This window comes from Oryza glaberrima, chromosome 12 (assembly GCF_000147395.1).
Source record: "Oryza glaberrima chromosome 12, OglaRS2, whole genome shotgun sequence".
NCBI lineage: Eukaryota > Viridiplantae > Streptophyta > Magnoliopsida > Poales > Poaceae > Oryza > Oryza glaberrima.
The window spans coordinates 14,780,762-14,801,043 of NC_068337.1; the positions used below are offsets into that span (position 1 = coordinate 14,780,762).

Genomic DNA, 20,282 nt, shown 5'->3' on the forward strand with positions numbered 1-20,282 from the left:
TTTCAGTCGTTCGATCAAACCTCGCGAACGGTCCGATCGCACTCCATCACATGCGCACGCCCTTTTGCCTCCCTCCACCACCGATCGAATCTGCCGCCGCCGCCGCCGTGTGCGCTCGCTTCCTCTTCCAAATCGCATGCACTGCATCCCCCACCACCCCTGTGCGCGCCAGGACGCGGGCCCTCTCCTCCATCGCGCGTGGCAGTGCGGGCCCTCCCTCCGGCCGCCGCGCTCGCTCCTCCTCCCATCCCCAGCGCGAGCCAGCCGCGGGCCCGCCATCCTCGCCTCGCCGCGCTCGGTTCCCCATCCCTCGCGCACTCTGACGCCAGCCGCGCCACTTCTCCTCCACCCCCCCCCCCCCCCCCACACACACACACGGCGGCGCCCCAGGTTGGCCCCCCCCTGCGCACAGTCCTACCGCTCCGCCTCCACCCCTGGCGATTCTTTCTCCACGCCCACCAACGAGCAGCGCGCGCACCACAGAAGCGAGCCGTCACCATCATCAGCGCATCAATGGAATGGGGATCGCGGCTGCCGTAGCAGGGCAAGGAACGGAGAAAGCCAGCCCAGCCAGTTCCCATTTTCTGTCTATACATCTTCCTCTGATAACCGTCACCTAGATTATTTGGTTTGTCATCTCCCCTTCCTGTCTTCTTCATATATGTCACACACACATGCTGCATTGCTGCTGTTAGTTGTGTTGTTGCCCCTACGAACACACATGTTCATGGATCTATCTGCTAGCCCAAAGATGAGTTTGTTCCCCTTTATGATGTTATCTACTGTTCCGAGTTCATCCCCAATCTAGCATTCTGGGTAAATAGCTTTTCCTAATCGACATTCATTGATGCAGATACTTTTTTCGCAATTAAGCTATCAGTTTCTGGCAGATTTTAGTATCGAAGTTCCCAACCTGGCCTCTATTATCTCTCTTTTTTTTTACGTAAGTGGCCTCTATTCTTTCGTACAATGATATTTGTTCCTACAGATTACTCACTCCTTGCTTCAGTTTCTTCACAGATTTGATCGGAGGTTTATTTCTGGATTAAGTACCCTATGATGCTGAATACAAAGTAAATTGGGGCAAAATTCTTTTCATGGTGTACATTACCACTAGGTCTGATAACAAACTATACATTTTCTGTTATGCTCCATTTTTTATTATTTATGTTACCTTTCAACTGTCCTTAAACTTCATATTATTTATATACTGGTTTTAGTATTATATCTACAAAACACTGAGCAGTAAAATTACTTACTGAATCCTCTCTGCATATAGATTCCTATCACCGAACAGGTTTTAATGGAGCAATTTATTTGCAATGCTACTATAGGTCGATGATTCCTTGAGGTGAAAAGTTATCAAAAATAATGTCATCGTTTAGGCAACCGGTGATTTCACACAGTGTTTTGTGATTGGGGATAATTATCATCACTAGCCATCAACCCGTGCGTTGCACGGGTTACTATGATTAATAATTAAAATATTATTACTTTCAATGGATAATGATAAAATATGTTACTTTGAATGAAGCTGACAGTTGCCAAAATCTTAATTAGTAATTTCATATATAATCCATTCTAACTTTATTTTTTTCAAAATTACATAATTTAAAATTTCAAGATTAGAAATATAGATTTATTCTCGTTTTGTTGCTCTTGTTAGCATTTGCTATAAAATAATTTAGCAATTTTCAATTAAAAAGTACAGAAATAAAATTAGTTTGGAGTTAAGCTTTTTCATGATTTAATGATTCCTATATTCATAATTATTAAATATCAAGTTGTATTTTGTGTGGAGTCTCAATTATAACATCTTCATAATTTGATTTTAAAATTCGTAACTAAAAATATTATACTCGGTTTGAAATCTTATTTTTTGTTTTATCATGATTTAAAAATTGTTCCAAATTTTCGAATCAATAGTAGTTCTTTCATGATTTTAAAGTATCAAAATTTGAAAGTAACTAATATATATCGCTACACTTGATCAGAAGTATCAGTTATTTCTATAATTTAATATTTATGAATTTAGGAATTAACTGGTACCTGTTTGTCCTTATGTTGGTCTCCTAATTTGGTATAATACGCTAGATGCATGAATTTTAGTGGCACTTTTACATCATCGGTGTGTTATAAAAGTGGCCCACATCATTACAGTAGACATAATTCAGACCAAATAGTCCTTAAAACTGACAAAAGGCATAACTACTCCTAGTTAGAAATCATGCATTCTAACTCCTTATTAGTCTGCTAAATTGAATTTTTGATGAAATCATACATTCACTGAAACAAATGTATTTGGATGAAGCATATATGGAGCAGATTTGTTAGTGATGTATGTTTAACTTATCTTGTCATCTTGGTTAAAAGAATAGCCACATCATCGACAATTGCTAATTACACCTGACATAGATAATGCAAATTAACATCTGTAAATATAAAAAGAGAAACATTAAAGTAAGTGCTTGTTTATTTCTTATTCATAAATAGATAGGGGCAGCAGCTACGTTCCCTTGTTTGTAAGCATACCTGACCTAGACAAACTTGTCAAAATATTATATAGCTGTTTTACGCGTGGAACCAAATAAATAATTAAATACACAGTAAATTATTCATGTCAAGAAAAAGATACGCAGTAAAGCCTATTGGTTGCTTATGAAGGATGTGGGAGAATTTAACTTAGAAGTAAATGAATATACCTGATAAACTCCATCCAAATTTATGGCTATCTGAAATTTATACATAGTTTAGAATAGATGAGAAGCATGTAAAAAATACTTACTGAAACCCTAAATAGATTGAATTAGATCTTGCTTGCTTGAGTATTTAAAATAGCAATCATAGCTGCAAAGATCAATCTGAATAGTATCTGCATCGATAAAATAGTGAATTGGAGATCGGTCGATGGAGCTCATCGGCGGCAGGGTGTGAAGGAGATCGACGTATAGCCTGTCGTATCGTCATCTTGTCGTGTGTGGAGTCGAGTCCAGTGGCTGAGATCGACATGGACACAGTTTGTAGACTTTGAAGGAAGCCGATATAGATTAAATGGTGACCTAGATATATGTTTCTCTCGTTGGGCCTTTAATTAAAAGTCCATGGTTATAATATTTAATCTATGGTCATGATTTTACGATCTAGTTAATCAATGGCCAGATTAATTTGATTAACGTGGAAGCTCCGAGAAAGTGCCCAATTAGTATAAGTATAGATAGATAGATAGATATGCAGTACGGTGATCAATGATGTAAGTGAAAACTATATTCTGTGTAGATCCCTCGCTCGGATTTTCTTTACAAATGTTAATTGAGTTCGTAATTTAAATAATAATTTTGTGATCTTAATTTTTTTCTTGAATCTCCTTATAATTAATTTATTATTTGTTAACCCAAAGTTAATATGATGAATTCATTTATCATGTTTATTTTCCTTCTTATGTACTGAGGAAGCTTCATAATCAGTCCCCTAATTTTATTTAAGGACAAATCAGTCAATAATTCATTAATCCCATTTTTTCATATGGGAGCAAGCATTAGGTCAGTCAATAGGCAGAACTTTTTCCCCCTAATTTGTATGTATCTTAGGCTACTCATATCTGTTGCTTTTAGATGTGCCGATGATCTAGATACATCCATAAATTACGGATTGGTGACTAGGCAATAAGCTAGCTTCGTTTCATCATAGGCCTATTAACTATATCGAATAATTTTCCAGCTTTGTTCTTCTCATTGCTCCATTTATATATTTAGAACCTAGCTTTTGGTTTATATAAGTTGTGTCCTGAGCTTTTGGTTGATATAATCATCTTGCTGGAATAAGCTCCTATCTCTGTAAGTGGGTGCATCTATGCTGCATGCTGTTGTTATGTTATATATGTTAAATCCTTCCATTCGGAATTTGTGCATGGATCTTTCTTTCAATCACATATCGGTACATAATATCCCGCAGCAACGCGCGGGGTATCATCTAGTTTCAATAGGTTGCTTGCTAAATATCTATAGCAACAGGTCATTAACTTGTTTTCTTTTTTGTCTATGTATAAATGAAAAAAAGAAATGTGTAGTTAACAACAGTGTTGGGAGAACCTCTACCATCTTTGTTTTTGATAAATATAAATCATGGATAGAAATATTGACAATTAATTTAAGACTATTGACATCTTTTAGGCTGGCATATATTCATTGCACAAAATATGTATGTACAACTTTTACTACTACAGAACACCAAGGTGACGCCGCTATATTTGACAGTTCACCTATAACTGGTACATATGAGGTACGTCCACCCGTAATACGTAGCGCAAAGTTAAGAATCAGCACATATATAACTCCATGTGTGTGAAAGTTGTTGAGTTTGATAAGATCTACATATTTTAAATTGATTTTTACTGAAAGTAATTTAGATTGTCAAACACAAAATATGAGTTTTGGATGAGAACTGAGAAAGAATAGTGTACACTAGGAAAGCAAGAAGTGGTTCCATGTTTGAATTTTATGTACCGCATGCACAGTTAATTTATGAGAGAAGTCCAACGGCTTGTGTGTAGTAACCAATATGTGAGATTGAGACTTGAGTTGTAGTGCATTAACTCTTGGTGTATGATGCTTGCACAGGAATAACAGGATACTATTTGCAATGGTTCTACACGCTTGGAGTTGGTAGCTAAGGAACTTTTGTTTCAGTTTAAATGGCGTAGTACCTACATAATTTTGTGATACAATCTACGTGATTTTGGATATTATTTTAGTAGATCATATTATTGGCTGAAGTTGGGGGTTTGTCCTATCATGTCTTTTTTAAGTTCTTTCTGTTCACTTCTGGACTTTTTGGTTGTGGCTTATAGGGAGTACTTTTTGCTCGTTTTCTCTTATAATCTAGCCGTAGTTATATATTTCCAGAACGAATTGGCAGTGATAGTTTCAGCCCTCTATTTATAGCTTACGTTGTCCATCAACCCACCCCAAAATGTAAACAAAACCAAAAGCACAACTGCCATGGCACTCACTCGGAGTGAGAGCAACGCCACCAGCTCTCGCGATGCCCTGACCGAGCTCTACCTTCGCCGTCGTCAAGTCCATGGCTCTCAAGGCGGCCATGGACCTCGGCATCACCGAGGCCATCCATCACCTGGGCCGCCACCCTGCCCCAGATAGTCACCAGGGTCACCCTCCACCCCTCCAAGATCCCGTGCCTTCATCGCCTCATGGGCGTACTCACCCTCTCCGGCGTGTTTGCCGTCGAGAAGCCAGCCACCGCCGACGAGCCACCGGTCTACACGCTCACGCCGGTGTCCCGCCTCCTCGTCGGCCCCGGGAACCTGGCACACATGATGTCCATGACGCTCCACCCGAGCTTCATCGCCCCCTTCCTCTGGATCGGCGACTGGCTCCAGCGCGAGCAGCATGGCCCGTGCATGTTCGAGCACACGCACGGCAAGAACCTGTGGGAGGCGGCCGACGGCGACGCGGCGTTCAACGCGGTCGTCAACGAGGGGATGGCGTCCGACAGCGCCTTCGTGATGGACATCGTCATCAAGGAGCACGGCGAGGTGTTCCGGGGGATCACTTCCCTGGTCGACGTCGCCGGAGGGAACGGCACGGCGGAGCGGGCGATCGCCGATCGCCGGGGCGTTCCGGAGGTTAAATGTACGGTGATGGACCTCGCCCACGTCGTCGCCGAGGCTCCCAGTGGGACTGGCGTGGAGTTCTGTTGGAATTAATAGATGGGCTAGGGCCCATTCGAAGATTAATTATTTGGAAAATCACAAAAGCCCACCTTATGGGATGGCATGCATGTGGAGTTTAGTACCACCTTGCTTATTCTAGGAGAGGGGGACCTCCTTAAAAGGGAGGATGCCCTCCTAGCCACTTGAAGCATGTGTGGTGGAGAGAAGAGGGGGAACACACGCGCGCGTTCGCTCACCTCACCGGGCCGGCGGCGCGCGTGCACGTCGAATGGTCCGCAAAATTGGCTCCTCATCCTTGCGCAGATGCAGCCTCCTTTTGCAGTTTTGTTTTGCTGCGGGAAATTCGGATTTGTTTTGTTTTGGAAACATTCCGAAAAATCTGGTGCGTGAAACCGGCGTGGAGTCTGAATAAGTTACGCGTCGTGCGGGCGCCCTGATCAAGCGAGCTATCTCTATATAAACCGAGCCGCCGTCTTCACGCAACACACGCAAAATCAATCTCCGGAACCTCTGCCTTCGACGTCCTGCACCGGGAGAAGGCAGCAATAAGGTTTTTGTGAAGCGCTTCGCGCGACTGCTCCCAGTTCGTCCGCGACAGCTCGTCTTCCTCTCCGCTAGCGTGCTGCGCGCCTTCGACGACGCCCGCAACCGCGAGTAGTTCCTGCCGAGCAACCGGTCTTTCCGCCAGCTCGGTACGTGTTCGACATGTTGAGGGCGAACAGGGGCTGATCGGGTGCGTATGTACATACATCCATACAATTAATACCCCCCGGGCTCTCTCTATAGCCAAAATCGATATTTACTTTATGCTTTCACTATCAATACATACCAAGAATGACATATTTGGTTTAGGCCGGTTTTCAACTCTAGCTATAACAACAATTATAACTTTTACATCTTTATTTGCAAATTGATCGAAAACTGAAGTTCCGTCAGTTAGAGGAAACAATCCAATTACTTCGTGAAATTTCTGAAATGTGCTCAAATATTCCAAGAGCACCAAACAATCTTCCATGTAAATGCTCTAAGTATATTCTATGATACCATTTAAATGACTTTAGACAATATTTAATGGTCTTTTAGTATACAGTAAGATGAAGTGCCATCAGTTAGAGGAAACAATTAAATTACTTCACAAATTTTCTGAAATGTGCTCAAATAATCCATGGCTGCCAAACGATATTCCACATAAGTTCTCTAAATATGTTATATGGTACCATTTAAATGACTTTAGACGGTATTTATTGGTCTTTTAATAGATAGTACATAGATACACATTCAGGTAGCTATGTGCTTCTATTCCATACCTACATATATATATATACTTGAACGATACTGTGAACACTACTACAATGGATCACATGGCATGGTGTCTAGGAGGTGCAACAAAACCATTACCAACAAACAATTGTCATATACTATACATACACAAATTTTACAATGAATTTGTTTAGACTTTGGAACCCAAAAATTTTCTCGCGCAAACTTGGATGAGAAAGCAAAGCAGGGAGAGAGTAAGTAGAACTTTCTTAATAAGATAAGAATAATGCATCAATAGAGGATACGAGTCGTAATGAGCTCAGCTAGGCCTTATTTTTATCGCCATAGGGCATATTGAGTAGGAGCTACAAGAGGACTGTATAGCAACCAAACAAATTGATTTCATGCTAGAAATGCGAAAAGCTTTCAAATAATTTGTCTGATATTTGAAACACATATTTTCTAGGGTCTTCCAGAATTTGATGGAATATGTGATAATTATGGCAAGTGGATATACATTATAGGTCTCAGTTAAACGATTATATATTCTTAACTGTACTTAATTCATACCGAGTGCAGCTAGCTAAACAAAATATTTGTAGATTGGTTACTTTTGAGTACATAATTCTTAATAGTTAGCTATAAATTTTATAAAATATTTAAATCATGGAACAATAAAATAAATTGCATACCAAAATAATGATGCCTTCGCAGTTATGTTTAGCTGTCCAATCATCTTCTCGCTAGGCCGTGAGGAGCCTCGCCCACTTGCATTAAATGATCCCATATGGGTTGTCTCCTGCACTGCACAATAGAATAGAACTAGACTCTACAAGCAAGTGTATTTAACATAGTCTCAAATCCCCCCATCCATAAAAAAATAAACAATGAGAACCTATTTTAGTTTTAAATGTGTATACAAAAGTCGATTATTTTTTATTTTTAAAAAAGGTTGACATATAAGGTGTAACACTCTATCACTATTCTATCATCTCACAAAAATTGATCTTAAAATAAGATTACATGCAATAAAATACAAAAATATGAAATGTCAATAGGGATTAAAGTGAGCTAGTTTTAGAAAAACTTATAAAATTCATAGAAAGGTTCTTAGATTTCACTTAAACAAGAACACCCATTAACATAACCACTGCATCATTTTTGAGTGCTTAAATGCTTACATGTAAGTATGTCGTAAGTATGAAACAAGTAGCGTCAATGTGAACCAATTAAAGGGCACTAGCTTTATTGTGTTGGAATTTTTTTTTAAAAAATAGAGCCCTTAAATTATAAAAAGGAAAGTACCTTACTTTTAATTTACACTTAATTTGTGAAATATGTTCCCAAAAAAAGCTAAACCTATCTTCTTTTAAAGATGATTAAGCGAATTATAGATAATTTTTTATAGGGGCAAATTAATTTTTATAATACAACGATAACAAAATAGATTGGAAAAACGTTATTTGAGCAATACCATAAAGAATGTCTTTGGAAATCATACTTTTCAACCTCAGCACGACTAATCCAGCTGGTGTTATATGTTCTTATAAGTTTCTAACACCATCTAATATGCATGTCCGCGCGAATGTGCGGGCTGCCTTCATAGTTATTTTAAAAAACGCTCAACAAATAGAACTTCTGATACTTCTGATACTCATTACTATTACATGCACGTAGACAGTGGAACGCATAATCGCATATAGTAGAAAATACTCTCTTTCTCCCAAAGTATAATAAGGCATAAATTATTCTATTATAGTACAACGAATTTAAACAATATATCCGTGTGTCCTTAGAAGAAAATTACAAAAATCAAGAGATTAGCCTTGGTCGGCCAATCTGTTCTGTGCAGTAAGCAAAAATTGGAATTTGGAAAATTGATGCTTAACGGTAATAGCCGATACAATAAGAATCGGTTTGTCTTTTTTTTTTAATAAGCACTCCCTCCGTTTCAGCTTATAAGACTTTCTATCATTGTCCACATTCATATATATATATATGTTAATAAATCTAGACATACATATATATTTAGATTTATTAACATATAAATGAATGTGGACAATGCTTGGTTCGATTGAAACGGGGGAAATACACGATATGAAATATAGACTGCTTTGGTTTGATTTTACCTTTTTGTAACACCACGTAGCAAAGAAGAATTTTTTTTTTTAGAAATCACAGATCAATCTTGCTACCTAATCTTGTCCACGTGAATACTTGACTATGGCAAACCGATCGACCTGCTCCTGCTCCATGAAGTTTGATGCCTTGCCGGTTAGACCGGCGCCTATCCTGGTCAAACTGGCCTTGTGGCGTCGGTTGGACCGGCGCTGCGAGCGATCAGACCAGCAGTAAAGAACGATGTTGTCGATCCGCACCACTCAACTGGGCGTTCACTGTATATTTACGACTGCAAATGACTTGTGTAGATTCATTTCGGCCGTATGATGTAGCCGAAATTTGTCATCGTATTGGCAACTTTTTAGCAAAAAAACAATTATGATCTGGACACCTAAACGCCTTACGTTGATATGAGTCGCCAACAACCCGATCTAACTAAAGGAGACAAATCAAGATGGATTTTGCAGAAAACGACTAAATCGGCTAGCGGAGCCAATTTAGAGATCGAAATCAGCTTGTAGGCCGATTTAGATCGATACAAGGATAACTACCCGCCTCGTGGGTAAACGGAAGGTTTACGGGACAAACCTACAAAGAGATATTTGCAATCTCGCAGCGACGGCCGACGGTTTACGGTGCAAACCAATAAAGATGGACGAAATTAAAGTAAAGTAGAAAACATGGCTAAAAAGTAAAAGTAAAAGAACGATTCGATGGTGTAGTAGATTGTAAGAGATTGGGGGTTTGGGTCAAACTGGCCATGGCCCTTATAAAGGGGCTGGTCTTGCCTACTACAAGTCCCACTCCACGTCCAACTCAGGATAGAAACCAATAGAAACCCAAAACATACCTTTCCGGGCAAAGAAAACCGAGACCCGACGAAATTCATTTTGGACTCGGACTCTGTGGGTTTGACCGGCCACATGCCTGTGGTCAGATCAGCCCTACTAGCCAGTCGGACTGGTCATACTAGCCAGTCGGACCGGCCCCATGAAAGGAAACCCAACGCTTTTAAAACTTTGGCAATTTTTTTCTATTTTGTCTATATGTGCTAAATTTGGGTGCAGACAATTACAACGGATGTTTCATCAAAATTCATGTATCCAAGGGTAGCCAGCACGATACAAGGAAAAACGTGTGCTTAACCACACGTGTGCCACTATATATCACGAAATTAGGACATGTACTCATTTGCACATGTGCAGTTAAGGATGACACAAAGGACAGTTTAAGACAAATTATGTCTGTGTGCTTTCTGTCCTTTGCAGCCGTGTCGTGGATAGATATTGAATCAACTAGTTGAAACCCCGCATAATGCAACGAGGAATTTATAAATACTTCAAATAAATTTTAAATAAAAAATCTTTAAATCGTGTACTGGTAATATCTAAATGTATAATATTTATTCTAGTAATTATATGAAACTAGTAAGGTAGCCCGCGCAGATACGCAGGCACCTTCTTATATAAATGTGAGTGAAATTTTATTATGAATATTTATGTGCAGGCGACTTTTTATTAAAAATTAAACTTATTGTGTGCTTTGAACACTGAACATATAAATTCTAAATTAAAATTAGTTGAGATCATGCGGTTTTGAATTGATGAGAAAAAATGGATCGAAACAATGGAGGTGGTTCCTATGAGAAAATTTAGGAATTTTAACTCCCCAGAAGGATACTCCAACCATTCCAAAATATAACGCATAATCATCCTTAACCCAATGACCAAGAAACAATTATTATCATCTTTCTTGTTAATCACCCCAACTAATAAATACATACAACCGGCGAATAAATGATCTTGTAAGTATAAGTTTTTAAAAAGTAATAATTTAGGGGAGATGAGCTGCTAATTAATTGCATGCATGCATGCACACCTTATATTATGAACAACTTTGGAAAGTATTGTGCCCTATATTTTGAAATGGAGGGAGTATCTTACAACCCCCAAAGAAATCCAATAATATCATTTTTATTGTATTTTATTTTTTATATTTTTTCATTCTAACAGTCTTCGTAAAATGTTTGAAATTTTCTATTTTGAATGGGTTTTAAATCGAGCAACATCTATTCAATATTCAATTTGTTTCATGTCCATTTTATTTATTCTTTTTTTGATATTTTCGTTCTATGAATCATCCTTGAAATGATTTGATCTTTGCAATTTGGGATGAAAATATAAGTGCATGTAATGTGGTTTGGGGTAAAGGCACACATTCTAAATTTTCTCTCATGAAATATTGAACTAATGGTCAAAGTATTTTTAGCGAATCACCACTAAAGTGGAGTGTCTTATAACAAATACACGTTTGTAGATGGTTTCTATGTCAAGACTTTACAATGTACTGTACAAATAAAGTTTTACCAAAAAAATAAAAACTGGACAACGTCTTTTATTCCTATATAGAATTCACTATTAAGATTCCTAGGTGCAATGCATATGCTTATCGGTATTCGATATGATGTTCAACCGACCACACCTTTATTTTAAACTTGTTGTATATATTGCTAGATGAATAGTTGTTATGATTAGTAACTTCATAGATCATATGTGTAACTCGGACGCTATGATCATCTTTCTTAAGAATATTTATTTATTTCCTTAAAAGATCATTTTAAAAGTACCAAGGTCAATTTGTATAGGTATATAGCCCTCATATGCATGTTTAGAAAAATTAATGAAGTTGGTAGAAAGTCGTTAGATGCCTAATGTGATAATAAGTAATTGATTGAGGTTCATTTGTGTTTTTTTGCCCATATAGATAATTTTAATTTTAATTGTCACGGAGATAAAAAAACAGAGATAAAATAATGGCGTATGCTATAAATGGGGAGGGAGGGAGGGAGGGAGGTTTGGGATGTTTTTCTAAATGATTAACCTAACAACCAAGAATAATGTGTTAAATGATTATCTCAAAACCGATGGTCGGATGTTTGGTTTTCTTGTCAGAGTTTTTAGGATTTTCTCCTATTTAAGAAAAAGGCATAACATCTTAGGAATGTTTATAAGACGTGTAATGGACTTTTAACACCACATGCCACAAAAGGAGGAGGGAGGGAAGGAGGTTTGGGGTGTTCTTTTTTTAAAAAAAAATCTACTGACCCAAAATAATGTGTCAAACGATAGAAAATAATGTGTCTATTGATTTATGTCTAAATCTGTTGGTTGGATTTTTTTTCCAAAATTTCTATGATTTTTCTCTAATTTAAGAATGTCATAGCAACTTAGAAGCGTTTATAAGATGTTTATGATTTTAACGCTGCACGGGGATGGGGAGGGAGGGAGGGAGGTTTCGGTTTTTCTTATTAAAAAAAACCTAACTAATCAATAGCTCTAATTTAAAAGCACCATGTAGTAGCTTAAAAGGGTTCGTAGGATGTTTAGAGTGATAGAGCGAGAGCTGCTAGACCTAGCAAGTTGAGGTCTATTTGTGGTTTTTTAATGTAAAAATAATTTTTATTTTAATTTTTCATGAAGATAGCTACGTGACGGGGATGTTTTTTAAATTTTGTGCTTTCGGATGTTTTTTTTTAAAAATAACTAACCTTCTAAAATAAAAGAACGAATCCACCGATTTAAACAAAAATCGATGGTCGGATTAGAGTATCGCTTGGCTACCAAGGAGCATTTGTAATGTCTCACTCAGCGGCTTAGGAGTATTTATAGGATGTTTAATGGACTTTTAGTGTAGATAGTTTTTTTCTGAAATTTCAAATATTTTATTTAATTTAAGAATGTCATATAGTAGCTTAGAGGTGTTCATAAAATATTTAATGAACTTTAACACCGCGTCGGGGTGGGGAGGGAGAGAGAGAGGCTTTGGAATTTTTTTTATTAAAAAAGATCAAACAATCCAAAACAATGTATCTATCAATTTAAGTAGAAATCAATGGTTGGTTGCTTTGTATTTTTTAAAATATTTTCTAGTACTTTCTCTAATTTAATAGCATCATGTAGTGACTTATAAGCGTTCTTAGGATATTTAAAGTGTTGGAGGGAGAGCCGCTAGACATAGTAGTTGGTCCATCTGTGATTTTTTTTCCTCTAAAAATAATTTTGATTTTAATTTCTCATGAAATAGAAAATAACATAGGAAGGAATAGAAGAGAAGGTACAGTAAGTACGTTCGTATGATGCGAACTATTAATTTTGTTTGGTTGTATACGTTGGATCCGGATGTTGGTTCTGGATGTTTTTTTTTTTCAAAATCGATCTAACTATCCTAAACAATGGGTCCATCGATTTAAATAAAAATAGATGGATGGATTTCTCTGATTTATTATGGTGTCATTTAGCGACTTCGGAGCGTTTATAAGGTGCCACCTAATAGTTTGAGCATGTTTATTGAAAGTTTAATGGACTTTTAGTAGATAGGAGAGGAGGAAATTGAGTTAGTGGGGTGGTGAGAGAAGTTTTCGAGGGAGATGTGCGCATGTACTGACTATGGGAGAAGGGAAGAACATTTCTTCTTTTTTTTCAAATATGTTTACCAGCTTGAGTTATCTATATTTTGATATAATATTAGAAATCTAAAATAATGTATTTCTTTTACTTGCTAAATATTTTCTAATTAAGGTACTCATTATATTAATCTTATTAATTAATTTTATGGGTTTCCTATTATTTTTATTTATGATATGTGTTGTTAATCAGGTGGTTTCAAAATGTATATGATTTTCCCATAAAAATGTGTTGTGAGTGTCAAATAGATGGTCGAAAGTAATGCATTTCTTTTACTTAGTTAATTTTGATCGTAAATCATAAATCTGTTGTAAAGAATCTAATAATGTATGTGGAAAACAAATTAGTCATATGATTCAGATCTTTTAGTTGTTTTGTTTATTATCATAAAATATGTTTTTGATTTCTTTCTAATACCACACAAATATGTGAGAGAGATAATAGGAGGGGAGGTTGAGCGTGAGGCTGAGGACAAACGTACATACGACGTGCACCAGTATCACGTACAAGATGGAAACGATGGAACGTGGTTTTCTTTTTTGATAAATTTAGTGGGTCCACCTTATTTAAAGAAAATTGATAGTTAGATGCCACATGGCAATTTACAAGTGTTTTTAGGAATCTCACGTGGCGGATTGAGATTGTTTGTAGAAAGTTTAATGAACTTTTAGTATATAATAGATAGATTGCAATTCTACATGACATTTGGATGCTCATGTATCAAACATGAGAAGGATCCAATGACTTAGTTTTTTTTTTGTATGGGTACGTTTGTGTGAGTTCCCAACTCACTTGTCTCGTTCTGCGCGCACGCTTTTTAAACTACTAAACGGTTTTTTTTCAAAAATTTTTCTATACAAAAATTGTTTAAAAAAATTCATAATGATCCATTTTCTAAAAAATAATTAAATAATATTTAATTAATCACACGCTAATGGATTGTTCCGTTTTCCATGCGGGTGGGATGTGCTCCCAACTACGAGTAACTTACATAGTTTCAAAGCACATGGAGTTCTTTCAATAGCTACAATTAGTGGGTTATAAATGTATATAGCAAATAGTTGGTTGAGATCAAAGCATGAGAGGGATTCAAAAGCTACTATTTTTAGATGACGTGGCTTGATGCAAGTTAAGTTTTTGTCTCAACTATGCAGGACATATAGATTTGAGAGCGGTACTGTTTAATCATCCACTCTGAAAGTTCTGACCTGTCTGAAGCGATTTATTCGCATCAACTGGCTAATACAGTGTGCAATGTTGTTGTTGTACGTAGCGTATGGTACCAACTTGAATACTTGATTGTTGGAAATTTCTGCCGCCCTAGTCGACACAAGGTGCTTAATTGCCACTTATTATTTGTACGTATTACGTACTCCCTCTGATGCCGTTGACTTTTTTAAATATATTTGACCATTCATCTTATTAAAAACATTAAGTAATTATTAATTCTTTTCCTTTCATGTATACATATAGTTTTACATATTTCACAAATTTTTTTTAATAAGACGAATGGTCAAACATGTGCTAAAAAGTCAACGGTGTTAAATATTTAGAAACGGAGGGAGTATAAGCTAGTGGCTGAGCAAAGTCCTTTCGCACACATTGTTTAACAGCAAACAAACAGGAAACTGAAGGAGTTGGAGATGCGGCAAATATAGATGAAAACTTGACTAGAGGCATCGCACGGATAAGCAGTTTCGGTTAGCTTTTGAGTGTAAATTGACTCTTAAGTATATATGACTAAACATGGCCGTCAATATTGACAATAGTAAATCTCATTAGGTATATTTTACATGCTTTTTATGCTTTTGGTTTCACTCCTTTGGGCACCAAAACAAGTCTTAGTTTTCCATCAGTTAAATATCATCGTATACTTTTCACAACTCAAATTGAACCTTCAAAATTGGCTTTATCAGGAATTAATTATACAGTTTATAGTCTATACAATTTTCACAAAACTCATTCAACCTAATACTTTTAGTGATTTTCATCAACTGGACATACTACTACAGAAAATGACACCAGTGTCGATTCGTAATTGGAATCAATGCCAAAAATAGCCCCGGCAGAAAACTTTCTGCACTGACAAGTGATAACACCCACTCATCAGTGTTGGGTCCCAACCCGGCACAGATGTTCCTAGAAGCACCTAGGCACCTAGGCGGAATCTGGATAGACTCATTGGTGCCGGGTAAACTGTAATAAGTGAATCATTTAGTGATGCTCTGTTTGTCTAGCTTAATCATTATTTTACACTTCTACTTCGTCTAGCTGGAATCAGATTGTGCATGAAGGCATGGGAGCATGGCTATGTTTGTGCGATCAACGTGTTATGTGAGATCCATCACTAGTGAGAATAATATTTTCTCCCGAACAGTTTCATCTGTTTCTTATGCTAAAGAAACTGCAATAGAGGCACGACTCGATATCAATACACATGATGCATTTTTATACGCGTACACACGTGTTCCCTGTACTCGACGGAGTTATCCAGAGAGACCAAACTCCAAGGTCTATTAAGGTATACACAATCTCACTCAAACAATCTTACAAAGTAATAAGGTGCAGAAAACCCTACTGGCTAGAAAAATTTTACAAATCTTACTGTACATGATTTGGCAACTGGCACATAATCTTACAAATCTGACTTGTAGGGTGTCACACCCTAAAAATCCCAAATATATAAATTGTTGTCTAAATTGGAATTATTAGAATTGTTTTTAAAAGCCTTGAAGAGAAGATCTAATTTTAAATAATAAATTCCAATATAAAATGGGGCCAGATAAAATTTCATTAAATACTTTGCTTGATTCTATAATTCCTAGATTTTTCTAGGATTTATTTGAGCTAAGGAAGTATTTTTAATAAATGGAATTGCATTTCATGAATAATTTAAATTGGAAAAGGTTTTAAAAAGTCTCTTTTGGCTTTGGGCCGAAAGTCGGCCCAAAACCCTCTCTCTCTCCTCCTCGGCCCAAGTCGGCCCAGTCCGCAGCCGCAGCCGCCGCTCGCGCGCGCGTCCGCCCGCTGACAGGTGGGGCCACCTGTCAGGTCTTCGTCTTCCTCGCGCCGCCGCCGCCGCCCGAACCCTAGCGTCGCGCCGCCGCCGTCTCCTTCCAAATTCGGTTGCGTCTTTCCTTCTCCGGTGAAATCGATAGAGGGGAAATGATCTTCTCGATCTTCTCTATCTTTTCTCTTTTGGAATCATCGGCTAAAATCGTTTGGAAATTCGTGGATTCGAGGTCGAATCGGATCGGTCTCTCTCCTCCGAACCCTAGACTTTCCTTCTCGTCGCCGTCCTCGTCCGCCCCTCCGCCGTCGCTGTCGACCGCCGAAACTCCGTCGCCGTCGTCAAGCCGAAGGTTGCTGCCGCTTCTTCCTCGTCGCCGACGTCGTCCGGTCATCGTCCGCCGTCGCTTTGGTCGCCAGTGAGTTCGCCGTGCCGCCCGCAACCCGTAGAGGCTTTCTGTTCGTGCTGTCGTACCGTGGTTCGCCGGCGAGCTCGCGCGGTTCGGTCGCCGCCGGTGGTGACGTCATCGCCGACGTCATCGATGCCGTCCGCCGTGGTCCGGCTGTGGACCGGTCGATCTCGGCCGTTCGTTTTGGATGGATCGATCTCGGCCGTCCAATCTCGTGAACCACTGTCGTGCACCCGGTCCACCGCAAACCCTAGTTGCTGACGCAATAATCCCCTTTTTCTTTTCAAAAATAATTCATTATTGCGTCATAATTCAATTAAAATCCATATAAGTGTTTTAATCCGATTTAATCTTTAAAAATTCATAACTAATTCATCTTAGCTCGGATTTAGTTGGTTCAAGTCTCTAAATTTTTCTAAAATTGAGATCTACTTGTTAAAAATATCCACATGTACTGTTCACGCTTGTTTATGTACTGTTTTGGTGTTTTTGCTCTTTTCTGTTTAGATTCCGACGTTTCCGGAGAGTCCGTTTTCGCAGGAGAAGAATTTGAGGAGTTCCGAGGCCAGCAAGGCAAGTCACACAGATCCCAAACAACCCTTTGAGCATGTTGATCCCGTTTAAAGCTATTATTTCTATTCAATTATTGCATTTATTTTCAAATGTCATTGGGTGGAATTAACCTATTGTTTGTTATAGCCCTTTTGTTCTTGATTACTTTATTCCTTGATACCTTGGGTTATTATAAATTGACTAGTTGAGCTTTATATATTGGTTCAGCTAGATATTAGATGCGATTGCTTAGCCATGCTTAGAAACATTAGCACACTTTTAGGATAACTTATGACTCACTATTATTTAATGATGGCTTAATGATAACTCATGATGGTTAATCATGATTGGTTAATTAATTAATTTGCCAACTAAAACCTGATGATGGTGGGTTGTGAGCACATGGTTTTGATGGTCGTGTTCATGACAATTAAGGACCGGTTCTCGAGTTTCGGTTGTGAAACATTAACCGTGCCAACCACAAGCCAGCGTGGGCAACGGCTTTATCTTTTGTATAGCATGGTTCATTGCGGGGCACCAGACTGAGAAGTGGCGGAGATAAGCCCACGGGGGTCGCTGGGGAGTCCATGCCTTGTTTATAAGGGGGTGATTATGATCCAGGAACGGTGCGCTGTGGTGGATTGTGTTGTGCGAGGGGTACTGTCACAGCTCCTTTCTGAGGTACCGTGGTGGTATCAAGGCGCATGGTGACATGTCGTGGGGCTGTGTCTTGTGGGTACAGTGGTACACCTCTGGTTAGATAAATTTAGCATATTGATTTTATAACTTTTCTTTTATTTTATTTGAAACCTGTCGTTCAAAAGTGCAAAATTTGTGATCTTGTTTCCAACTGTTTCAACTTATCTTGCAAGCGGTTTACTTACTTACCTTTTACTTGGATTTTCTAACTTTATTCAAATTAATCGAAAAACTTGTGCTATTAATTGGACAAATGTCTTAACTCCCTCCTTTCACTTGTCTTTAGATGCCGCGCTACAAGCCTGAGTACTTGTTTGGTGTTGAGGGATTTGTCCAGGAGTTGCGTACGATGTCCTTTGCCATAGGATTTGGGACTGCCCCTATGTATGCCCAGATTCCTCATGATCGGGATGAAGAGAAGTGTCGAGTCAAAGTCACCTTGAACAGTAATAGTGAAGATATCCCATCAGTGATGTTCGAAGCTGGAGGAGGAAATTATATTCATGCATGTCAGGAGGTGGCAAGGATCGCCATAGGAGAGCTCCGCGATCGCTACAGTGATCAGTTGGCCGACACTGAGTATCGCTACCATCCTCGCCAACCCCAGGGAAGTGACCGTGGCAGCTACCTTGAGACTGAGGGGATTGAGAATGATGCTACCACAAGGCATTTGGTTGAGATGCTGTGGGCTATGGATGAGACCCGCGCAGAGGTTGTGCTAGCAGCTCAAGATCGTGAAGACCGGAATCGCGGTAAGATTTGCAAGCTAGAAGACAAGGTGGATCGTTTGGAGAAGGAACTAGCCGCATTGAAGGGAGAAGCACCGCCGCAGAAGGCCAGGGTTCGTCTTACCGCAAGGAAGAGAGCTCTATTCGTCCCTCGCTACCAATTGGCGCCAAAGGTCCGTGTGGTAGAGAAAGAAGTTACCCAGCCCTAGCGGATCCTCCGGTCATCAATGTAAGTGATGATGAAGGAGAAGAATCGAAGCGCACCCATTCAAAGGTCGAGTGGGAGCCACTCAAGATGATGGAGACGAGCCGAACGAGCCTTCAATCAACTCCGATGCCCGGAAGACCTAGAATGCCTTGTCAAGCCGTTGTCCTAGGTCGTTGTGTTAGTTTGCTTGTTTTAAGTTTGGTTGTGTGTGTGGGTCCTGCATGTGGTTTACATCAGTGGTTGGATGTAAGTGCATGCGTTTGTTTGCTTTCGAGTGTTAGATAGTTGGTGAGTTTAGTGGTGAGAGAGTCTTCAGTTTTGTAATAATGAAACTCAGTTAAGATCAATAAAAGTTAAGTTAGTGGAAAAATTAATTCTCTGTCCTAAGTAGTTTTTCCTGGTTTCTCTTCTTGTGCTCTTGCCCGTGCCAGATGGTGCTCACTCGCAGCAACGGGAATGGCCCCAACAACAACAACAACAACAACAATGGAGAGAATCCCACACTTGCCCAAGTCCTGGCTGAACAGGCACAGCTTATGAACATGATGATGCAGCAACTCCAGAACCAGCAGAACCAGGGAAATAACCAGGCACCTCCCCAGAACAAGTTAGCAGAATTTCTTCATGTGAGGCCGCCCACTTTCTCTAGCACCACTAATCCTGTGGAAGCTGGCGATTGGCTGCACGCCATAGAGAAGAAGTTGGATTTGCTTCAGTGCACTAATCAGGAGAAGGTCTCATTTGCATCACACCAACTGCATGGCCCTGCCTCTGAGTGGTGGGATCACTTCCGCCTTAACAGGACTACTGCTGAACCTATCACTTGGCTTGAATTCACCGCTGCTTTTCGGAAGACGCATATACCATCGGGAGTGGTGTCTCTCAAGAAGAAAGAATTTAGGTCGCTCACCCAAGGATCTCGCACGGTCACCGAGTATCTGCACGAGTTCAATCGTCTGGCTCGTTATGCTCCGGAAGATGTGCGCACTGATGAAGAGCGCCAGGAGAGGTTCTTGGAGGGACTTAATGATGAGCTGTCTTACCCACTCATGGCTGGGGATTACCATGATTTCCAGAAATTAGTGGATAAGGCTATTCGTCAGGAGGACAAGTACAACCGCATGGAGCAAAAGAAACGTCGGA

General features: G+C 39.2%; 1 long non-coding RNA gene and 1 pseudogene across 1 annotated transcript; both read left to right on the top strand.

Annotated features, from left to right (window-relative positions):
* The first annotated feature begins 412 nt into the window (after positions 1–412).
* Positions 413–3,278, top strand: LOC127758206 (uncharacterized). Its single transcript, XR_008013649.1, has 4 exons — positions 413–628; positions 854–943; positions 1,010–1,117; positions 2,890–3,278. It is a non-coding gene; the product is annotated as an uncharacterized LOC127758206 (long non-coding RNA).
* A 1,719-nt stretch (positions 3,279–4,997) lies between these two features.
* Positions 4,998–5,722, top strand: LOC127756298 (O-methyltransferase ZRP4-like; annotated as a pseudogene).
* Positions 5,723–20,282: the final 14,560 nt, after the last annotated feature.